Raw genomic sequence first — 22,450 nt, 5'->3', positions numbered from 1 at the left:
CGCTGTATATATTGAGTTAACAACATGTGATTTTACTGGGTGAAAATGTGGGCCCCATGCAAGGCGAGCATGGTGCAGATCAATCCCCACGGTGACAGTAATGAGTGAGGGTTAGTGTCTGGTCGGTGTGAGGCTGTAAACAGTCCTGGGTTTGGAGCTGGTATAATAAGTGGAGATTGTTCCTGGACTTACTGGGGAGCACAGATAGTTTCTGCCACAGGAAAAGCAACCACCCCAAGGCAGAGAGGCGCGGCATCGCTATCTCCTTGCTTATGTACTTGTAATGTGCGAATTGGGGGCCCCAAAGTGCAGAGTCCCGGCAGGGGGCAGGACTGCAAGCTCCTCCGAGCTGGCTGCCTGCCTCCTTTTATTTATGTACTTATTTGTCCTGTCTACACGCAGTTCTGTCAATACTTGCCAAGTCAGTGTTTCTGCCCGCCCACCCCATTCCCTTCCCAAGGGTGAGGGGTCAAGGGAGGAGAAACCAGCTAGGAAGTTAAGCAAAGGAAACCCTGAGAATCCCAGGTGTGGATCAATCCGTTGTGATGGGACTAGGAGGAGACAAAACAGGTAATAAACTCATTTCTGAGCTCTGTAATGAGTCACCATCAATGCCACCCTCACCAAGCCTGAAGTCAGGCAGCGAAAGACAGGTTGAATGCAAGGGGAGAGAGGTAGCCCGTTCATCTAAATCTCAGAGTGGTGTTAGCTGGCCAGGAAAAATGGGTTTAACTTCCACACAATCTGGTGTCCTGGACTGTAAAGAAAAGAAAAAGGGATTTTACTCTTTCAAAGCTGTCGCTGGCTATTGGCTACACACATTCTAAAACTAATGACCTGCTCACTGCCTAATATTTACCATTAAAAAGCCTGCGTATTAGCATTAGAGTGAAGATCGGATCAGGCAAGAATCATCCATGGATGCGAAATCTAAAGGAAATTTCCATGCTGGGCAAGATATCTGCATGGTCTTAAAATGCCTACCCACAACGAAGTGAGAGAGTGGCATGGACATATATACACTACCAAAGGTAAAATAGATGGCTAGTGGGAAGCAGCCGCATAGCACAGGGAGATCAGCTCGGTGCTTTGTGACCACCTAGAGGGGTGGGATAGGGAGGGCAGGAGGGAGACGCAAGAGGGAGGGGATATGGGGATATACGTATACGTATAGCTGATTCACTTTGTTATACAGCAGAAACTAACACACCACTGTAAAGCAATTATACTCCAATAAAGATGTTAAAAAAAAAATGCCTCCCCACAGACTGCTTATTAGTTGCAAGGGGAAATATGGTAATTATAAAATGGAGAAACCAGAAAGTATCTTGACTGAGTGACCACAAGTAACATCACCAAGGAGGGAAGGTGCCCATGGTTTGCCTCTGGATGTACCACAACTTCCCCCAGGGAACATTTCGGCCGAGAATGCGTAGCCTGCTTCCAACCAGGAGGAAGCATCTGACAAAATGAGAAATGTTCCATTAAAAAAAGATGGAGGCCTGTATTCCTTAAAAATGCCAATGTCAAAAGGGCAAAGAAAGGCTCTGGAAATGTTCTAGATTAAAGGAGGCTAAGGAGATATGACAACTAATTGCAATATTTGACCCTAGACTGGATCTTGTATTGAGGGGGAAAATGCTATAATGGGTTCTATTGGGCCAATTAACAAAATTAAAATGTGAATGCTAGGTTAGACAAAAATATTGTGACAACGCTAAATTTCCTGAAGCTGATAGTGGTACTGTGGTTATGTAAGAAAATATCCCTGTGTTAAGAATACACTCAGAAGTATTTAGGGATAAAGGACCATAATATATGTAAATTACCCTTAAATGGTCCAGAAAAACTAGTCTGAGCATATATACATTTACATATATCATATTGGAGAGTATAAATATATGTACATGTAAAGAGAGCACAAATAATATAGCAAGTGGGATAAAATGTTAACAATGGGTAAATATGGCCAGAGACTTTATGGTGTTCTTTATACTATCCTAATTCTTGCAAGTTTTCTGTAAGTTTGAAATTATTTCCAAATAAAAAGATTTGTTTTAATGTTTAAGCCTTCAAGTCAGCACTGCATCTTCCTTGCTTATTTCATTTGAATAGACGCTCAAATCACAGGAAATTACACAGAGATGTGTTGATGCATTTTACTTACTTGCAGTTTATCTGTTCTACCAGAAGCAACACATCCTGGACTTGAAATCTTCCCCAATCACTAACCGATAAAGCACTGTCTTAACAAATTTTCGTGCATAAACGAAAGACAATAAAACAAAACTGCATGCTACCTTAAGCCAAATACTTTTCAACATTGGGATTCTAAAGCAATTCTACTGTACATCTAGAAATTTCCAGTTATGCTCAAATATATCTTCCTGTAGTATCCCAACACAGAAAGAAAGTATCCAATAGATGGCATTCTGAAAATATTCAACCTAAGATATACAACACAGTTTGCAGAAACATATTATTGTAAGTTATATTATGACTTCTCTTTTATTTAATTAACACTGTTTGCAATATCTCTCTACGAACAGCCCACAAATATCTAAGCAGTTGGCAACTCAATCTAAACTTTTACTTCGTTATAGTGCCTGAATAAAAATCTTGCACTTCTATTTGACCTCTTTCTGATCTCACAATTTGATGAAGAGATTATGATTTACCAAAAGTTGCAGCCAATTAGGCTAAGAGGAAGGGGCTGTTGTCCCCAGGAAGCACCTGCTCTTCACCCACATAGTAGCTTTTTTCAGCCCCCTATCAGTTGTTTAGAATGGTGGGATTTGTATATACCCTACTATGTGTAAAATAGATAACTAATGAGAACCTACTATATAGCACAGGGGACTCTACTTGGTGCCCTGTGGTGACCTAAATGGGAAGGAAATCCAGAAAAGAGGGGACATATGTATATGTATGGCTGATTCACTTTGCTGTACAGCAGAAACTGATACAGCAGTGTAAAGCAGCTATACTCCAATTAAAAAAAATTTTTTTTTAAAAAGAATGGCGGGATTTGGTTAACCTATTACAAACACCTATTCATTGCAGCTTGAGTGGTGAAAGGAAGAAAATCAGGTAGAAAGATGAGTTTTAAGGGGACCCAGCTGAAGTCCTGGGGTGTTTTCCAGAGCTCCTTCTCCTGGTGGGTCCTGAACCCCAAACTATTCCCCAACACTTGTGAAAGACTGCTGTGGTTTTACTCAGCCCTCAGCCACCACTTTCTGCTCAGCCCCTCGGCCTCCTAGCTGCCACTTCAGTAAGCAAGTGCCCTGCATTCAATGTCAGGTTCACCTCTCTGGACTTCCCCTCCCTCCAGGATCTTGGTCCCTCAGGACCTTGCTGCCTCAGTGTTTTCCAGTGCCTGCAAACAAATGATTGTTGACATTTGTCCACCTGTTCTAGTCATTCTCACCAGGAGAGTGGGGCTAAGATAAGATGGTCTGCCATTGTTGCATGTGTCAATATAATCATTAAGGGGACAAAGGAGGATACAAAACTTGGCTAAGGAGAAATCTGAATTTTCTTAGTAGGACAGTTATGAAAAAGAGTTAAAGATGGGACTTTTTATAGACATAGAAGCAAATTTAGCCTTAACAAAAAAGACTTGGAAGAATGTAGTCCATTAATCAGCAAGTGACCTTTCTTCTTCACACTTTTCCTCCTTTAAACACTAAGTGATGCCTTTTGCCCCTACTTAACTTTGCAGCCCCAAGGAGAGAAAGAGGACCTCAGTGAGTTAAAGCAGTTTTTCCAACTGCATTCTGTGGATAATAAAAGTAAACATTGCGCAGCATGGGAAGCAAGGAGATAGCATTTATGGAGCACTTACTGCATGCCAGGCACTGTGGAAGCACTTCACTTTCAATCCTGACCATGACCCTTAAAGTAGGCACCATTATTACCTCCATTTTACAGAGGAAGAAATTGAGAAAGTAACTTGTCCAGAGTCACACAACGAATAAGTGGCAAAGCTGGAATAAGAGCCCGAGGAGGGCTTCCCTGGTGGCGCAGTGGTTGAGAATCTGCCTGCTAATGCAGGGGACACGGGTTCGAGCCCTGGTCTGGGAAGATCACACATGCCTCGGAGCAACTAAGCCCGTCGTGAGCCACAACTACTGAGCCTGCGCGTCTGGAGCCTGTGCTCCGCAACGAGAGGCCACGATAGTGAGAGGCCCGCGCACCGTGATGAAGAGTGGCCCCCGCTCGCCGCAACTAGAGAAAGCCCTAGCACAGAAAAGAAGACCCAACATAGCAATCAGTCAATCAATCAATAAATCTTTAAAAAAAAAAAAAAGAGCCCGAGGAATCAACTGTGAGTTTGACAAGAGCTTTACACACTGCAAAGCACTCTTCAAGAGTTGCACGGGGGCTTCCCTGGTGGCGCAGTGGTTGAGAATCTGCCTGCCAATGCAGGGAACACGGGTTCGAGCCCTGGTCTGGGAAGATCCCACATGCCGCGGAGCAACTGGGCCCGTGAGCCACAACTACTGAGCCTGCGCGTCTGGAGCCTGTGCTCCGCAGCAAGAGAGGCCGCGGTAGTGAGAGGCCTGCGCACCGCGATGAAGAGTGGCCCCCACTTGCCGAAGCTGGAGGGAGCCCTCGCACAGAAACAAAGACCCAACACAGCCATAAAATAAAATAAAATAAATAAAGAGTTGCACGGCCTGGCTGCAGAGCTTGGAGCCAAAGAAGCTGAGATGAGCACAGCCCTTGTCTTGTAAAGGTGAAATACCTACATTTTGGTCTCTGTCAGCTGGTGCCCTTCACTACAGCCCCACCTGTGCTTGACCTCAGCTTCCCTTGCTGCTGGCTCCCAGCCCATGGTCATCACTTGTCTCTTCGACCTTCCAGAAACAAGGAAGGAAGTGGCATTTGACGCCTTCCATGCACCAGATGCTGGGATTGGCCCTTCACACCCTTTATCTCATTTAATCATCACAGCCTCTCTGTGAGGTTGGTTTTATTATCTCTATTTAATGGTTGAGGAAACAAGGGCCCAAAACTGCTCAATAGCTTGCTTCTGTCTGCCTCCAGAGCCTCTAATCTTTTCACTAAATTGTGCTGATTCCACTCTTGATCTGAAAGACAAAGGCTGTAGGTAAGATTTCACTAAGAAACATTTCTCAGGTGCTTTAAAATCAGGATCTCAAAAAATAAGAGGCCAGGTCCTTGACTGGTGGTAGATTCTCCTGGAAAAACCCCTTTCAAAGTGAGATTTTCTTTTGTAAATTAAAATCTTCTGAAAAACAGTGAATCCTGCCAAACCTCCAAAGACAGTAGTTTCACCTAAAATTCACCTAAGAAGAGCTTTTATCTCTATTTCAACAAATGATTGAAAACAAAGATTGGTATGAGACACGCTACATCACATTGGCTAGAAGAATACAAAATTTCAGGAGTGTTGGGTCTGAATTCTCCCTGGAGAGAGGGCATGCATCTTTCCTCTCTCCCAAGTTTCCAGAATGGCCCCAGGGAAAAGGGTGGCTGCTCTGAAGTGTGAGGGACAGCTTGGGTTCGTTCCACAGCTGGCAGATGTCAAGATTGAGAAGTAACTGAACAAATGTAAAGAAATGGGAATTAAACTCTTTTCATGCCTGGTTATAATGAGTGATGTCTGGGGACTCTTCGACAAGGAAATGAAAAATCTTCTACGTTTCACGGTTTAGTGAAAAGAACACTAACTTCCAAACCAAGGGCTGGCTCAGCCTCTTACCAGCTGTGTGTCCTTGAACAATTTGCTTAACCTCTCTGTGCTTCCATACTTTCACTGGTATTACTCTCGCTTGAGGATACATGAGGATGCAGGTGAAAGGGCCTGGGATGTATGTTGGCCTACACCCTCCCTTCCTTATTCTCTCCTCTCAGAATAGCGGCCCTGGGGTCCCTAAAGCAGTTGTTCTGAAACACTGGTGTGCAAAGAATCACCCAGGACACTTTTTCAAGCAAACATTCCCTTGCTCTGGTGCAGTAGGTCAGAGGTGAGATTGAAACACCTGCAGTCCCACTACTGGTCAATTTCTAAAACCCACTTTGAGGAACACTGCCCAAGGCCTTTCTAGCATTGCCCCTCTTGGGGCCAAAACTACTCTCGAATTGTACCTCTCCAAATTAAACACGTGACCCAACATTTTCTCCTTTCCTTATACAGTAGATGCTACCTATCAGCGGGTTCCAGAACCACAGATTCAACCAACCATGGATCGAAAATATTCGGGGGAAGAAAATTTCCAGAAAGTTCCAAAAAGCAAAACTTGAATTTGATGTACACAGACAGCTACTTATATAACATTTACATTGTATTTACAACTATTTACATAGCATTTACATTGTATTAGGTATTATAAGTAATCTAGCGATGATTTAAAGTATACCGGAGGATGTGCGTAGGTTATACGCAAATGCTATGCCATTTTATATAAGGCATCCTGAGCATCCGAGGATTTCGGTATTGGGGCAGTCCTGGAACCAGTCCCTCGTGGATACCAGGGCAGCTATATACCTGTCTGCATTGGTCAGGGTGCCCAGCAGTCCCTGCTTGCTTCATTCTGGAGTGTTTGCTGTGACATTAGGGCATACTGGCCAGCAGAGTGTACTGCCAGTTCCATAGCACCCTCCCTGTCTGGCCAGATTTATGCCACTATCAGCAGCTTCCAAAAACCTAAATCATGCCTTAGACAGTCTGAGTAAAGGGGACCTTGAGGCAGAAGAAGTTAAGTGGGAAGTGGAATCACTTCATGGCAATTAAAGTGCTTTGAAATGACTTTAAGTACTTTTTTTAAATAAATCTATTCATTTTATTTATTTATTTTATTTTTGGCTGCGTTGGGTCTTCGTTGCTGTGCACGGGCTTTCTCTAGTTGCGGCGAGAGGGGGCTACTCTTCGTTGGGGTGCGCGGGCTTCTCATTGCAGTGGCTTCTCTTGTTGCGGAGCACGGGCTCTAGGTGCGCGGGCTTCAGTAGTTGTGGCTCGCGGGCTCTAGAGCGCAGGCTTAGTAGTTGTGGCTCACGGGCTTAGTTGCTCCGAGGCATGTGGGATCTTCCCGGGCCAGGGCTCGAACCCGTGTCCCCTGCATTGGCAGATGGATTCTTAACCACTGCGCCACCAGGGAAGCCCCTCTCCTAAGCATTTTAAAGAAATCTTATTACCCACCTTAATGCCTGTGATGTTTTGCTGATATTGCTATTTAGGAAATATACGTATACATGTTAGTGAAAGCCTAGGGTTATCTGGATCATCAAATTCCATACGCAAAATCTGTATTTCATATTGGCCAAAGATGTTTGTTGTTATTTGCTTAACGAAAAAAGGCTGGTAAATTAACATAGTCGACCTCACGGACTTCCTCTTTCTTCCATTCCCTGCTAACTGGTGAGAATGAAACAGTAGCGAGTCCACAACAAGCGCAGGAAGATGACGCTGAGGAAGAAGGGAGCCAGGCAGAGAATGTCGGAGACTAGATTCCTCCTTATTACAAAAGCAACATGCACGGTGTTTCTGTGTGTGCAGCTGCACAACAGCTACCGATCCTGCGTGTACTTCCAGATCCTCACCTTGACTGGGAATTAAATCAAGGCACTGCAGCCAGCAGCACAAACCAAAAGGGACCATGTAAAATCTTAGCTGTGGGTGCAAACGCTCCAACCACTCACTTATCTGCTGTTGAGCAGTGCACTCCATCGTGGATTGTTCTTAGCTCCATCTGATCTATGGGTCAGCTGGTCAACTGCTCTGTGATGATTAACTCAGGAGTCTAATCAGTGTCTATGACAAGGAAATGCAGTGGTCCTATCAATGAAAACCAAAAGCCCCTGTAAGACTCACTTAAGTCACATACAGTCTGTCTCATAATAACTAAGAATTTCTCTTCCTCTCTTTCTCCCTCTTCCTCCTCCCTCCCTCCCTTCTTCTCTTTTTCTCTCTCGTATTCACACACACACACACACACACACACACTACTTTTCTAACAGAACTTCCTCTTGTTCTGAAATACCAAAATCATCACCAACTACTTCTCTTTTGTTCACCCCCAGTGCCTTCTCACATCCATTCCTGAAATAATACCCTAAAGTCATCACTTGTTGCTGCAGGACAAAGGCATAGCATGAAAAAGAAAAGAAAATGAGGACTGAGTTCTCTGAAAATCTCAGATGCCCGCTGAACTAAGCCATCTATGCATCTTAGTCAAGCGCAGCGCTCCCCCTAATGGCCGTCCCAGGAAGCGGATAAAACGGAGAACCGGAAGTTTCATACAGTCCTGTATTTCCAAAAAACGTAAAACAAAGCAAGCCACTTCTCAAATGCTAATCTTGTTCAAGATAATCTTGCCCTCCTTGCACCCTCTCACCTCTACCCACAAACTCCCATACCATCGCCAGCAGGTTCTGTGTTAGAATCCCACTTGTCAAGGCCACCTGGTGGGGTGCCCCTGTCCCCCAAGTAAGGCTCATGCCTGGAGCACAGTGAAGAGCTTTCACAATGAACCTGGCTCTGAAGGCGTCTCCTTGTCACAAATGCCAGACTGTCACAGTGGACTCAGGGGAGCCGTTTGAAAAATTATGTTTTTTGTCCTGAATTAAAGGACGGCCTTCCTCCTGAAGGCCAGCTGTTGGCTGACTCCAGTGCCAAGAAGACACTCTTCTAAGTGTCCTCCTGCGTTCCTCTAAATCATCGCTAATCCTCTGGCTGAGAAGCAGCCGGCAAGCCTCACAGCGGGGGTTGTTTGCTCACTGATAGGGCCCTGCTATCTGCTCTGCTCAGGAGCACCTTGAGAACCAAAGAAGACGCAGAGCTCTCTGAACACCGGACAAGGGCAGCTTCCACATCGAAGGAAAATGAGTGTCATTTACTGAAGCTGACAAAAGCCTCCAAGTCACTCAGGGTCTCACTCCAGGCAGAAGAGACGAGGATGTGGCCCCCATCCAACCCTCCTCAGCCCCTCACCCTCCTTCAGACTTGACTGCAGTCAGGTCTACGGGACCCGAGCCCTGCCCAGCGCCCCCATATCCCATGCCCAGGCATTAGGTATTATCCCCAGACCTCCTTCTCCACTCATGCCCTCACAGAACATTTAGAACAGTCACCTGCTTCTGGACCTGCCATTAGGATACAACACGACTAATGCACTAATCCAGAGGTGGCAAACTGGAGGCCCATGAGCCTGGCCCAAATCAGGGCGGCCAAAGAGGTTTTGTAAGACCATGCAGTGTTTCCAGAAATTCTGAATTAATTATCAACATTTTAAAAATCAGGCTATTTCAGGCATTAATCTTTTCAAAAGGAAGGCAAACGGCTGCCTGGACCTCAGTCCTACACACTCGCAGGGGCCGGGCCGCAGCTGGCCCGCCACTCCTGTCCAGCGCCACCGCAGTCAGCAGCCCTCTCGCAAGCTACTGGCCTGGCCCCTGAGGCACTGTGTTTGCAACCATGAATTAATCAGATATATAACACATTAACAAAGATTAGTTTATTTGGCGCCTCTCCCAGGTAACATCTTCACCCAGTTAAAATGCCTGTCTACAGAAGATTCCTAAGAAGTGATTCTAATGAAATCTGATAATGAGAAAGTCAAAGGGGGAAAACAGTGTAGGTTCATAAGGCTTTTCAGCACCCTTCTAATTTCTCAGTGACAGCTGGGCGTTTGCCACATCTTCAACATAGGACCCACTTTGTACTATCTGGTGGATTTGGTCAAATTAGTTCTGCTGGAGAACTAAAAATAGAGAACACAGAGTAACCCTAAGTCCTTTTTAAAACAAAGCAGACTCTGCATAAATAAATACAAAATGTTGAGAGGGGCCTGAAAATAAACTTAGGTCCAGGGCCTAAAAGAAATCAGGATAATTTATTTGTGTCTTTTTTGTGTTTTCCTTCTGATTGGTTTTTAACGGAAGTCATATTTGTAGAATAACTCAGAGATGTTGTCTTCAGGCAAATGCTGTGTTTTCAGCTAAGAAAAAGAATCTGGGCAGGCCAGGAGTTATCAGAATGTCAGTCACTGGGGTTCAAGTGCAGACAGCCAATGTAAAATTTTCAGAGTAAGTAGAACTTTGAAAATTATGTTAGAAAAGAAACTGCAAAACTACTGTTTTATGTTTTTTTTTGGGGGGGGAGTTGTCTGTTTTGTTTTTTTAAAGTAAGAGTTTGGTTGGGGGGATTTATTTACTCAGTTGATAGAAATAAAGAGATAGGTACATATAGACATAGATATTATACTGTATAGGAAATACAAGTCCTACATCAGAATGTATGCCCTGAGGACAGAATCTACCAAAATTTATTGTCTCCCTATAAGTCTCCAGCCCAGAACTCAACACCCCAGGAGCAGCTAAATACTTGATGCCTGACTGTGTCCATGAAGCCATGTTTCTCAGCCTATTATTATACTACCACTTGTCCTATTTTACCTGAAGGACTTTTCCAATTAGAATGTTGTAATCAGAAGTTAATCAGGCAGAACATTCATAATACTGCCTATAATTTTACCAGAAAAAAAAATGTATTTAGATATTAGATTTTTTTAGTCTCTCTACTTTTCACAGCTTTATAGCATTGAGTTTTGAGTTTTTAAATTAAACACAAAATTTTTAAATATAGTTATAGAAATGCTATAAAATATTTTTCATAAAAATTACTAGAAAGTTATTCTTGATTTTTTAAAAATACCTTTTTAGAATCCTCATCTTGGGTAAAACCTTCATTTTATCAGATAATTGTTTGTAATTTTATCAAAAGTAAGCAAAACCAACAAAAAACTGTTCATTGGAAATGTAATTTTTTTAAAAGATGAATAATTCAGCTTCTACATCTTCCAAAACAGCTATGGGAGATACATGGAGCAGTCATAATCATAAGAGAAACCTTAAAACACTAAGTTAAAGATAACAAAGTCTTAGACAATACCAGAAACTTAGATATTATCTGTTCAACACTCAACTCAGATGAGGAAGCTGAAGCAGTAAACGCTGAAGTGAATTGTCTGAAAAGTTACACCTCTTCTTGAAAACAAAACCAGGGATAACTTTGGGTCTGTGCTACTCATCACTCCAGACGTCCTTCCTTGATTAGCAAGTGAAGTTCGACCATGTTGAATATTCTGCATTAAGTTAAGGTGACCGGGACAGTTAATAAAGGAACATCCCCTTCCCAATGAATTCCAATCTGTCGTATGATAAGAATTCACTGACTGCATCCGACAGCCTTTTAGAAACATGAGCACTTGTTTATGCAACTGATATTTGTTGCCACACTCACCAGTATGCACAGGGCCCCTGACTAGGAGCTGAAAGAATGACAGAAGAAATGGAAAATTCTTCTCTGCCCTTCTGAAGTTTACAATCCTTAAAGCGTACTCCTCCTTAAAGGAGATAAGAAGTACACGTGTTAAATAATTAGCAGACATTGCCAAATATCACACCAAATCACTGGTAGGACAAAGTGTCAGAGGATTAACTAAAGAACAAGACCAAATGTGGATGGGATGCATCAGGAGATGCCCTTCGGCCAAGGGGATGCTTGCATTAGGCTCTGTTAAGCCCTGAAGGTGCCACCAACTGGGTGGTATGAACCCCCCCCATTGGGGCCCTAGCCTGAGCGGAGACCCCCTGTCTTGGCCAGGGAGTTTCTTTTTAACCTTCTGAATCACGCAGCCAAAAAACGAAACCAAAGCTGAGATCAAGCAGGGCAAGCTTTATCCGAGGGCCAGAGAATAGAGAAGCGGGAACTTAGTTCAAAAATCAACTTCTCAGCCGGGGTGCAATTGAGACAAGGTTTAAAGGCAAGGCTAATGGAAAGGAGGCAGAAGTATTGGTTTTCTGGGAATAGGCAGGGTTCTTCCGGGAACTGGGACGCCACCTCTTTTCTGTCCTCGTATGGTCCTTTGGCATCTGGTCAGCAGCCCGTCAAACCATCACGGCACGGCAGGCGGAGATCTTACTATTACAACGAGATGGTAACGGGCTGCAGGGCGAGGTTGGTCCCACTTTTGGAGCTGAACCAGCTTGCACCAGCTTCCTCGTGCTTAGACTCTCTTATTCCTGTGCTGTGAGCACAGCTAGAGATCTGGCTGGTGGTGGTTTGCTGAACATTTCCCCAGAGGGAGGGGCAGGGGTATGGTTCTGGGTCAACAGCCTTGGTCACAAAGAGAGGAGGAAAGAGGAAGGGAGGGGAAAGCAGTCTTTCAAAAGACAGCCCCGGTGCAGTAAGATATCTCTAACTAATCTGCTTTACCCCTTAAATTCACTGCCGTAAACAACTGCAGGTTCTTCAAAGAATCATAAAGCACCTCCTAACCTTGACCCATAGCGGTCTCTGGCCCTTTTGACGCCCCTTCTCCCTCGCACGTGCAGAAGGCAGCACACTCTTGGCCCCTTTTGGCGCCAGCCAGGCCTCTGTATGACACTTTAACAGAGCGTGCAACTGTGAGACTGGTAACATGTTTCTGGGAAGACCTGGTCCCCAGATCCAAATTAGTGCTCCTGGTTACAGACAACTGCCCAGTTACCCTCGGGGCTTGGGGGAGAGGGTTGATTTGCAGAAGATCCCCTCCCCTGGAAAGGCACATTGGTCCCTCCGCACTGGAACAGAGTCTGAACCCTCCATTGTGGCGTCCAGACCCCCTAAGCCAGCTCCACAGCCCCTCGCATAGGAAAATGGCACCGCTCAGTAATGACCATGTGACGGGCACTGTACCTACACAAGCTCACTTAATCCTCAAAGCAACACTGCAAGGTGGATATCGTCCTCTTTGTTTATCACCTACAGAAGCAAGGCTCATGGGGCTGCAGTAACCAGCCCTGCATGGCACCAGAAGTTAGTATTAAGGCTGGAATGTGAAGTCAGGTGGTCCTGAGCACCAAAGCCCAGGCTTGAATAATCATCGTGGCCTCCCTGGGGGTCACTCAAGGTGGAAATGGAGCTAGAGCAGCTCCTTTATGTCAGAGCTCGGCTCTTCACTAAACCTGAAGGGGGCTGGTGTCAATGAGTGGCCGAGTGACTCAGGAAGTGAGATTCCTGCTGATTCCAGTGATGGTTAGACCCAGAGGAACCCTGACAAACTGTGAACTCTTGAAGGTGAGGACCACATCATTGTTCCATCCCCTGTGGCACTCGGGAAGGGGCCTTTCTTGTCCATCCACCATCCTCAATAGTTAGGTAAAATAATGACCCATCTCCAAACATGTGCTTTGTTGTGTACTTATTTCATCCATATAATCCTTTCAATTTGCCTTTTTTTCCCCTCTTTTTTTACTGGAAGGGGACAAGATGGTGGTAACTGGCTGAAATTTGATGAAATTTGATGTCCTACCAGTGATTTGGTGTGATATTTGGCAATGTCTGCTAATTATTTAACACGTGTACTTCAAGACCACTGTCAGAAAAGGTCATATTTGGTGTCATGGGTGCTATAAACAAGTCGTGGCCAGCAATTTCTGGTGTGGTAAAGTTCTGTGGTAGAATGAGGGACACATCGGTCATTTATAGAGTCTGTCCTGAGCAAAATGTTCTTTCTTTCCTTGGAATGGATCTTTGAATTCAATATGGCTTCTGGTTCAAGGTTTCTTGGCCCCGTCCCCCAGTCACCAGGCGGGTGGATGGGTACCGGTGTATGGTCTGATATTAGATCAACAGGGAGACTGCCATCACAACAAAATTTTGCTTGTTCTGCATACTTTTAGATCATCTTTTTCCTTTCTCCCAAATTCATCACAAAGGAAATGAAAGTCCAAGTACCACGAAAGAGATAACAACAATATTCTACAGATTAAAAATAATGTTTAAAAAATGATGACAAACTGTTTACAGCTTAACTTTCCACACAGAGATACACGTAAAAACTTACAAAGTTTGGCCCTAAACTTTGCTCCCTTTATGTTTCTAATATTCTGCTCATAAAATCTCTGAAGACCAAGACCCCATGTAGGTACAGTTACTGCTATTTCAGATACAACCTGTAATAAAGTTAATCAGGCACACATTTAACAACATACATGTGGTAATTATTATGGCACTGCATAGTAATTGGACATTAAGACTAAATGGTTCCCATAAATTATAGAAAAATGGAAAAGCCACATTAGCCCTTCCTCTATACCACTGGTTCCCAAATGCCTGTGCGCAGACCACCTGTATCCACATTATCTGGAGAGCTTTTGAAATTATAAATTCCTGATCCTCCTCCCCCTGGAGAGTCAGATTCAGTACATTTTGGTCTATGGAGAAGCTTTGCACCACACCAAGGCTGTCAAGTTCACATGCCTTCACAAGAAAGGCAAGTAAATGGGGGTATAGGACAATGTCTTTTAACACAAGCAAGTGTGTGTCTAAGAAAATAAATATTTCTTCCAAAGGCATTTACATTGAGAATATTTTTTAATACTCTGAGCCACCTCTGTCACCCTTCCCCCCACCTCATGCCCCTGGAAAACGGGTCTCTGTACTGAATTGACACTGACAGTTTGCAACCTCCATGGACTAGACCATAGTGGCCGTAGTTAAGGGTTTACTTTTCTTGGTACCTGAAGCAGAGATGGTACACAAAAGGATCTTCTGCTGTGTATGGCCATGCCCTTCACACATTGTAGCTAATCCTAAGCCTTTGCTAACAACACACATTCACTCATTTCTTCATTCAGTAAGTTTTTACTGGGCGTCTAGTATGTTTCAGGCACCTGCCTCAGCACAGGAAATACAAAAATTGAATAAGACCAGTAGCTCCCAGTTTGGAGGGATAGGTTTCAAAATGATTCTGATGGTCACAATGGCATGAAAATATTCCTTGAAATGCAAGTGCAAGAACTGATTTCTCACTGTCCGAAGGCTGAGAAAACCGATCTCTCAGAAAATCTATTTGAAGTGTTCCTCCCCAGCAACTGCCCACCCCGCCTCTCACATCCCAATATCGACACAGAGGACAGGCCGACATCTGAAGCTCCAAGGCTCTGTGAAGCAGACGTTACCTCATGCTACATGGCTACGGCTCTCTTGTTCACGGTGGCACCAAGAGAAATGGGGCTCCCAGGATATTCCATCCTGCCAGCCGTCTGATGATGTATTTGAAATGCCCATTTCTGGGGCTCTCCAAATGAGTGACATTTATAAGGTATCCTTCTCTTCCCTGAATCAAAAGATACCGAGATTTCTTTTATCTTCCGCTCCCCCAGCCAGTGTTTAGTGTTTATACGGCCAAAATATTGAGCAAGTCACTCAATTCCATTTCTGTGCTCACTATTTCGCTACAGAAATGCAAACTCCCCTGGGTAATTCCAAGCAGTTTCTTTACCCAGAGATCATCTCTGGCCACAGAGCAGTTCAGCTGAAACCTGCGTTGTGTGCGCTGCATTATACTGTAACATTTTCAGAGTCAGGGAAGATTTATTCAGTGATCAACTGCTTCGGCATCCTGAATCACTCCAGAGACAGTCTGTTAAAGAGGGGACCTTGAGGGAGCTGAAAATGTAAGCAAGAAGTGAAATAATCCTCTTTCCCTTTTAACCCCTTAAGCTCTGATAAGGAAATAATATTCGTTTTTTTATATGCTTAGAGGAAAATGTCTAGAAGTAAATTCCTCATATTATGGAGTGCTTATCTGTAGAAGGTAAAATTAAAGGTGATGTTTATTGTCTTCTTTTTGATAATCTATATTTTCTACAATAAACTTTAATTCTGTAGTAAGAAAAATATTTTAAGATGCACGTACTGTTATTCAAAAAGTTCTTCCAACGGAGAAAAAAGACATCATCAGCTATCTCAGGAACTAGGTCAGAATTTGGAAGACCAGTACACTATTCACCAAAACAGATAGAGTGGTTACATATAACCAAAAAGCAAAGGCTTACAGAGCTTTTAATATTTGAAATCAATACAAGTCAGGAATTGCTAATAATTTTTATTTAACACTACTCACTAGACAAAAGCTGTTTCAACGTATTCCAATTTGCTTAGAGATTCAGAATGAAAGATATCCTGAGAGGGTGAAAAAACTGGAGTGTCATGTACACAACTCTTTAAGACCCTTCAAAGTGAATATCTAACCTGCCCTCTGAACTCTATGGCAGAAATGGGCAAAAGTGGCCTTGTTGCTAATTGAATGAAAGCCAAAGGGGCAGGTGATGGAATTCGCCACCTACCCCAGTCTGCCTACTTTTGGATCACACAGGTTTGCTGAAGGAAAGAGCGAGCCACAACTTGAATGATCTTTGAACTCAAGATCAAGGTGAAATATATCTCTTAGAAGTATAGACACATCTTCCCTCCAATGTCTTACAGTCAGGCTGTATTGTGCACAACTACACAAAAACAAATTTACTCAGTAAGTCAACTGGGGCATTTGCTTACTTGATGGCAGGATTTTTAATTTCTTTGTCATTTGACCTCACGTGCAAACAGCCAAAACCAAAATGTCTGAGAAAGGACAAACACAAGAAAAAACAGCTACTAATGGACCAGGCTGGGCATACAACAAGCAAAGGACATTCTGAATAAAGACCACCAACTGACTAAAGGTGGGGAGGGGGGGGAAGGGTGGATTTCAGATGGTGATAAACCCTATAAATTAGTAGGTGTCCTCAAACATGCATATATAAAACCACTATAATAACATCTAATCATAACATCCATGGCAGGAAACAATCATGCATGAATTGTGGATATAGTTCAAACTTTTAACATAAAGGATGATCATTTGTTACTTTAAGTTGAAAAAAAAGTCTCACTGTAAAAAAAACACTGATTGAGCCTGGGTCTCTACTGTCAACTACAATAGGAATTAAATTTAAACCTACCTATGGATTTCAGATTAACTGTTTTCATATTTATTCACATAATAGCAGAAATGACAAACTAGCTTTGATTATATAGAATAAAAAGCACTCTGTTTAATTAATTCGCCATCGGTTTTTACCAGGTGGACATTAGCCAATGTTTGGTCTTTAATTATGATGTGTACAATCAACTCACTCAGAAAGTTTAAAACATCGAAGTCAAAGTTTAATTTTTTTTCTGTCAGTAGTTGTGAGAAAGAAAAATAAGAGTTGAAAAATGTTTTAAAAACCACAGACAGACAAGGCGAGACAAAAGGAGAAATCTTCATTTCCATAGAATTATTTTATTTTGACCAAATATATACTTCTCTCAGTGCAATTTGCTCTTTAACCATTCTGGGAACCCGCCCTTCCTGTGATGAACAAACTGCACAGTATCTCCTGATCTCGACAGCTGCACCAAGGACGACACTCAAAAATCAATGTGCTCTCTGAAATAGGGTGCAGCAAAGATGTGAAAGCTAGATACATACATTCATGCGGTTTTAGATTTTTTAATCCCTTTAAAGATATGTTTCACCAGTGTTATCAGATTTGACGTTATTTTCTGTTTTTCTAATCACGTCCCATGATGAGTTTGAGCACCAATTCAAGATTTAAAAACTTTTTAAAGAAAGGAAAAAACAGAAAGAGAGAAGGGAGGTGTTGCTTAGAAAAATGCACACAGGGTCCAGGCTCCTTACCATTTCAAATTCTATCAAATGTCCAGAATGAACCACATCCTTCTCTGAAACCATAGAAGACCATCACTGATGAGAATGAGGCCTCTCTCTCTTTCTCTCTCTCTCTCTCTCTCTCTCTCACACACACACACACACACACACACAAACACAATGAATGAGAGATGTCACCATGAACAATCCCAAAGGCTATGCATTTATTCATTTCTAAATGCTATATAACTTCACTTTAAGGACAATTAAATATGTATTTGCATTAATGAATATATGCTTTTGTGTGATGTGTACAAGCCAGGGAAACTCTGCAGAGGTTTGCCATCAACTGTACTTCAGATTCTATCAAATCAGATCAAATTTATCCCTTGAAAGACACTCTTGAGTTTCTAGATCTTCCTTATAAATTTCCTACTTCATCAGGATGTTGCTGTGGTGTTTTCTTGTTTGTTTCTTAATTCTTGTCCAAAACAAGCTATTTTGGACACACTTCCTTCTCATATTTGCTCACTTGTGATTTTAACTTCCCTGTAAGTCTGTTAAATAAATAATACATCGTCTTGTCAGCTTTGGCAAATACGTGTAAGTTACAGTGTTTCCTCTTCTTTCCATTGGTCCATCTGGCAACCTTCTCATCCAGCAGGAACACACAGCAGAGTGAAACTACTCTGAGCAGGGTCCTTAATGGAGAGGCACTGCAGCATTTCACTGTTGGGGTAGCAGCGTTGGGTGACCTGTGGCATCGCCCTCAGTGAAGTGAAAACCATTTCACTAGCTGTCTTTTCAACTGTGACAGGCCTTAGTCAAAAAACCAGAGAGTGTGACCTGCCAATCACAGGCGTGAGAGGCCCGAGGGCCGTATGTCACCCGATTCTGCAGCCCCTTCTGACTTGCGGTGTAAATAATTCCCAGTCAGCAGGCTCTTCTCACCCACGAGCTGCAGAAACGAGAGTTTTTCCATCTACACTGTAACTTGTTTGGTCACGGACTTGGGTGACTTAAATCTGAAAATCATTTCCCTTGTGGTATCTGTCATTGGTTGAGATAAGTGATTATTGGTCTGCTGGATCCACAATTCCCCAGAAAAGTTTGTTGATCCAAATCCGAGACAGCAGAAGAATCTGTGTGTGGCACCGGTGGCGTTTTGCCCATCACCACACTCCAGGGAACGTGGCCTGGGAGCAGGGACCACATTGCTCCTTGAATGGAAATCAGCCTGTTAAGATGCTAGGCCTCCACGCGGAGTATCACAGCCTCTCACCATCACTCTTCTAGCTGCCAGCTCCAAGCCTCAACTGAGAAAATGAGGTAAAAATACTGAAACGTAAAAAGCACTACACACACATTATTACTGCTTTTACGATTAACGATTGTCATCTAAGACTCTTCACTTTTGCAAGCTGGTACCTGGTATGCTTTTTGCAAACTGGATAAAAGTGCCCAGCTTTAGAGAAAACTTTGGCCTTGATCACCAGAGGGATTTTGAGACGGCTTCTCCCCACACGTGTCATCCTACTCCTCACATTCACCCCTCAATCTGACTCCCTAACACTGTCTACCAGAATCACCTGGAAAGTTGGTCAAAACACAGATTGCTAGGCCCCCATGTAAGGAGTTTCTGATTCAGCCGATCCAGGGTCAGGCCTGAGAACTGCATTTCTAACAAATTCCTAAGTGATGTTGGCCTTGCTGATCTGGAGACCACTCTTTTAAGAATCACGGCTATAAAGATAAAGCACTTTATTTAGAATATTAAAAGAGGTGTGGGAGATGTAAAAATAAATGAGTTATATGAAGAAAATGTGGATGATGGGAAGAGGGGATCCCAAGTGGTTGTTATTAGAAAATTACCAGCCTGCTGTCATATGTATATATACAGATCCAGTAGTTTTAATCTCATTTAGGGATGGGTGTACCGAGGCTCTGAGTGATTGGGTCATTTGCCCAGTGTCACGAGGCTGGTCTAGCACTAACGGACTAGAACTAAATTTCAGTTCTCCTCTATTCTATGTTTTCCAGTGCAAAACATTGTCAGCAGTTAGGATAGTCACTGTTTTGGACAGGGAAAGAAATTTCACACTTGATCCCTTGCAAGGAAAAGTGGTGCTCAGATAACCCACTGTAGTCACTCAAGTTCAAACAGGAGGACAGAAGAGGAAGCCTCACCAGAAAAAATACTATCCAGAGATGCACACATAGGTTTTCACAAAATGGCTAATTTATTAACCAGGTTTGGTGACTTAGGCGTCGACCTGGCATTGAGCTTGAAACTCTCTCTTCGCTGTTTTGACTCTACCATCCAGGAGGTACTGGAGTAGCTCGATTCCCTGTATGGTTTTTAGCAGCATCTGCTTTCGGCACGTGTTCCAGTTTGACTTATCCTGGCAGAGACAAAGCCTACACGTGCCCTGGAAGCCCAGTAAGAGCCAGCATAACCCAGGGCCTTCATTTCCTCGTCTGAAACAGGGAGAGGGTAAGAATCCACAGACATTAAATGGAGATGTGTTGAATTTATTCAGTAGTCTAACAAATTCCTTTCTGGCAGCATACATGGACATGGCCTGTGAAATATTGTCTATATGAGCAGTGAGACGGTTCTAGAAAGGTCTAGAAGTAAGTATTTCTATGTGTCTCCAATGAAGTCACCGCTACAAGTACCAGTAATGAAAACAATAATGCTGTCAGATTATTGTTTGGTTAGTACAGACTTGCTATACGTAGAGTCGTTTACCTTTGTCTCACTGGACAGCCAGCAGCAGTAAAAGTACTGAGCTTTAACTTTTCTTTTAATTCACCTGTTGGTCTTAGGAAAGATAGGAAAGTAAGGCCAGGAGCCATTGTGTGCTGGGAAATGTTGAACAACCAGCCCTCTGGGGAGGGGTTGCCCTGACTTGTAATGTTTGCCAATTTCTGTGGTGTAAATAATCCGCCGCGGTCCTTTTAAAGCTGTCAGCCATTTAACAACTAACTTGCAAAATTCCTGACAAAAACTGGCTCTCAAGAGTGGCACCACCAGCACACCACTGGGCAGGGAAGAAATCGCATGTGGCAAAAGTATCCAACTAATGGGATCTTCCCCACCCTGTAGGGGAAAAAAAATGGTGGAGTGGGAAGGGGAAAAAAAAACTGTTCTAGAAGTCAGGTAACCTGAATTATAGTTATTTGCCAACAGCCAGATAAGTAAACAGATCTGTTACATACAGAACCAACTAAAATGACACAGAGGACTGCACACGTGAAAGGGCTCTGGCAATTAGTTCACAAAGACTGAAGAGATGCCTCAATTGTCCGCCATGCTATCGTAATACTGGCACGGATTGGTCTAAAGGTCGGCGTCTTCCAATCCTGTGATTCCACAAATTCTACTTGTACGTCAGTTTAAATCACCAAGCATGGTACGATTCAGGGACCTATGCTACCAAGACCTAAAGGGACAGTGTGGTGTGACAAAAAGCACTGACCTAGGATTGGAAAGCCCCAAATATGGTCCTTATTCCTCTACTGAATGACTTTGGGAAGATCATGTTAACTTTTCTAAGTTTCAGTTTGCCTCATCTATAAAGTAAATAATCCCCTAAAGTCCCTTACGACTCTAAAATCCTAGGCTTCCAAGTGGAATTTTTTTTTTTTAATCACTCAGTTGTTTTGAGTTTAAAACTATGCTTGCTGAAAAGTAGTGGTGGAAATAAAAACCTGCATAAATTACAACCTGAGTGTCATTAGGGCTTTAGCACAGGAGCTGAGCACACCATGCTGACAGAATTGCCAGTGAGAACCCAAGTCAGGGGCAGTGTGGGAAGAGCTCCCCATATCAGCTCCTTGCCTTTTTGGAGTTTCAGTAATGGAGGACTGGGATTTGCCTCTGAACTTCTCCACACCCACCCACTGCAGCCCCTCAGTGGCCTGAACCGTAGACTACACAAATGCAACCCCTCCCCAGAGCCCACTTCACATGTCTAGGGCGGCCTTGCTACTTAAGGTCCACATGGGCTCCTTATCAATATAGACAAGGGTCTCTGTGGCATGAAGTGCTAATTTTACAAGATGAGCTGGAACAACCTTTTTATTACTCCAACTAGAAGTTAAATTATTAAAAGTTCTGTGCCTATTGCAAATAACACTGTTCCACTCATTATGTGATCCATTCTTGAACCTGCTGGGAAGTGTTCCAGAAACTTCTGCCTAATGAATTGTGTGTGAGTGTGGGGGTGGGGGTGTGACAGACAGACAAACAGAGAGATTGGGAGGGGGGAGGAAATAGGGTAGAAATAGGGTATGGAGAGCTGGGTATATGAACCTATGAGCTTGTTTGTACATAGATACGGTTCACAGAAAAGTGACCAACAAATGATTTTAAAAGAGGGTTTGGGTCAGAATTCTAGCTTGCTCTGAACATTCAAAACCACAGCGTTAATCTAGAGTTTCTCAGGTATTACTAATTTGTGATTTAAAACTGTTAATTATTGAAGGTGGATGTAACAATATCTTGCCTTCCTGATTCAACATCAAACAATCAAATCTCAAAACTGATACTTCTGAAACAAGGAAAATTAACACCGCAGGGAGCATCACGATCGAGATTATGCTCTAACCAGCCCTGTAAAACCACAGAATGAGACAGGATACAAGAAGACAAGAGCGAGGGGAGTTACGGAAGGTGACGTGGCCTCCGAATAAAGGTACAGACTGCAAACTAAAAAGTCAACTTTGCGGGGCTTCCCTGCTGGCGCAGTGGTTGAGAATCCGCCTGCCAATGCAGGGGACACGGGTTCGAGCCCTGGTCTGGGAAGATCCCACATGCCGCGGAGCAGCTGGGCCCGTGAGCCACAATTACTGAGCCTGCGCGTCTGGAGCCTGTGCTCCGCAACAAGAGAGGCTGCGATAGTGAGAGGCCCATGCACCGCGATGGAGAGCGGCCCCCGCTTGCCGCAACTGGAGAAAAC

At 43.4% G+C, this 22,450-nt stretch overlaps 2 long non-coding RNA genes across 2 annotated transcripts in view; one reads left to right on the top strand and one right to left on the bottom strand.

Annotated features, from left to right (window-relative positions):
- Positions 1–22,450, top strand: part of LOC309634829 — a 346,981-nt gene that overhangs the window by 293,928 nt on the left and 30,603 nt on the right. The window lies entirely within an intron of this gene.
- Positions 17,687–22,450, bottom strand: part of LOC309634827 — a 55,227-nt gene continuing 50,463 nt past the window's right edge. Inside the window, exon 3 of the long non-coding RNA XR_014248451.1 lies at positions 17,687–18,802. This is a non-coding gene — a long non-coding RNA (uncharacterized lncRNA). The remainder of the gene's footprint in view (positions 18,803–22,450) is intronic.

This window comes from Balaenoptera borealis (assembly GCF_965194805.1).
Source record: "Balaenoptera borealis genome assembly, chromosome: 9".
NCBI classification, from domain to species: domain Eukaryota; kingdom Metazoa; phylum Chordata; class Mammalia; order Artiodactyla; family Balaenopteridae; genus Balaenoptera; species Balaenoptera borealis.
Note: the sequence above shows the minus strand (reverse complement) of the source record. Positions and strands in the feature narration are given on the sequence as shown.